Raw genomic sequence first — 2,334 nt, 5'->3', positions numbered from 1 at the left:
AGCGCGGGGAATTAGCGAGACTTGGCCGACTGTTAGCCAAGAGTTACCGCCGCGACAGCATGACCCCACTTAACTCCTCGCCGGCTGCAGCCCCCGCGCCCCCTCCCTGCGCTGCAGACACCCAGGCTCTGCAGCGCCACCGGGACGCAGGCGGGCTAGCAGCACGCTGACACCTCCAGAGTCGAGGTTTCAGAGTTATAGAGAGAGAGAAAAAGTACATTTAAAAATACACCTGCCACCGCCGTCCCAGGGGGGCCCCGGGCTCCTGGAGGGGGGCTCAGACATCCCTCTGTGGTGCTGACAGACTGACAGACAAGATGGAGTCCTACCAGGACGGCTCCACTCACTAATAGCTGACTGATGGCTATGACATTTCAAACTAATTACACTGAAATGATAGCTCTTCAATCTCACCTAGTGCACCTTTCACACGGACATCGGGGTCCAGTCATTACAACCGTCGTAGTAATGGTACGAGTCTGCGTGTGGGTACGCAAAGAATGAAACAAAGTACATAGTACTAGTACTTATACTAATATTTATTCATATTCCCATACGACGACCATTCAAAACACGCAGTAATATAAAATATCAATGGCTACAGTCGAAGTAGTTTGATTCAAGTCAAGTTGATACTAAATAAGTTTGCTTCAGGTCACAATACGTTAGTGCACACCCCTGCTGAGCATGCCCCTCCTGATCCCCCCCCGAACCAAAGCCTCCGGAATATCAGGGGCTAATCCATCATAATAATATGACTTATTCCTTTTGATCCTATGCGCAAACGAGCCTCCTTGTTCTACACACTCTCCTGGCATCTGTGCATCGTGAGGACCCAGAAGTCCTCGCTGACTGACGAGCCCTCCGGCTGCTAAAATCAGCGCTTTACGGAACAGCAAGGAGAAGTCCTCCATGGCCCGTGGAACGTGTGAACATACAAACAAACACAAACACAGCCGGCGCTTTCAACTAAGGACAGAACACCGAGATGAACATGATGAACATGCCTTGATGCCGTGTCTGCTGGGTCCGCTGGAATCAACCCGTCTGCAGCGAGCGAGCTACGGCGAGGTAGGAGAAGCTCTCTCTCTCTCTCTCTCTCTCTCTCTCTCTCTCTCTCTCTCTCTCTCTCTCTCGCTCTCTCTCTCTCTCTCTCTCTCTCTCTCTCTCTCTCTCTCTCTCTCTCTCTCTCTCTCTCTCTCTCCCGGACCGAGCAGCCAGCCGGACCCTCTGAGGCCACATGACAGGTCCAACCTCCGGCACACTGCCAGAGCTGTCCCGACACGGGGCCTCTCCTGGGTCCCCCCCCCCCCCCACAGCTCTTCTCCGTGCTGTGTAGTGATTAATTAGCATCAGATTATCATGAAGCCTTCCGGGAACACCGTAGCGCGCCGTGTTCATATTATTGTTGTTCCTCTTCAGGAAGCCAAGGTGAACTTTTGGAAATGCCAGCGAGCTCACGCTCAGCCCCCAGAGGCCGGCCCGTGAACCCCCCCCCCCCCCCCCCCCCCCCCGACAGAGGTGCGTCTCGCGGGGGTTGACGTCCACCTATTCAATCCTTTACTTCCTGTGTCGGTACCCTCCACGTTCCTGCCCTCACGTCACCTCTACCCCTAAATGACCCCTAAAGTGCCCCTAAAATCACATCTTCACCGCCTCCTCTGGAACCACCTGCACCACAACAGCAACACATCACCGACAGCTGGCAGCACGAAACGGGCTGAGGCGGGCCCAGGATCAAACGGATGAACGTTGTGTAAACCGTCATACAATATATATATTATACTGCATTCAAATACGAGGTATTTTACTGCCATGTGAAGGTGTCATGCCAGGAGAAGCACTGTAACAAGAATAAAAAAAGGTATCATTAATAACCAGCATGACATGGGCTCTCACTGTTGTTCAGATAAAAAAGCCTGCAGCACCCCCCCCCCCCCCCCCCACCCCATAGCTGCTCCTCCAGGCCTCGGCTGGGAGGCCTCCGATCAGAATCAGACGCACACCAGGGGGTCTCCCCTGTCTGCCAGCGCCGGCCCATCACCCAGCCCCCACTGCTGCCTCCACATCCACAGCACAGCGTCCTTCGCCCTTCGCTCCTCGGCGGGGTTTAAGATATATCAGATGATAATGAACCACAACACTGTACAGACACAGCGCTCCCCGGTGCCCTCCCCTCACAGACCGCCGCCGTCTGAGAGCTGACGGGGTTCGGGCTCTGGCCGGGTCCAGGGATTTGAGGGTGGAGAGAGAGAGAGAGAGAGAGAGAGAGAGAGAGAGAGAGAGAGAGAGAGGGAGGGAGAGAGAGAGAGAGAGACAGAGCGAGAGAGAGAG

The sequence above is a fragment of the Micromesistius poutassou genome (assembly GCF_964030765.1).
Source record: "Micromesistius poutassou genome assembly, chromosome: 10".
NCBI lineage: Eukaryota > Metazoa > Chordata > Actinopteri > Gadiformes > Gadidae > Micromesistius > Micromesistius poutassou.
Note: the sequence above shows the minus strand (reverse complement) of the source record.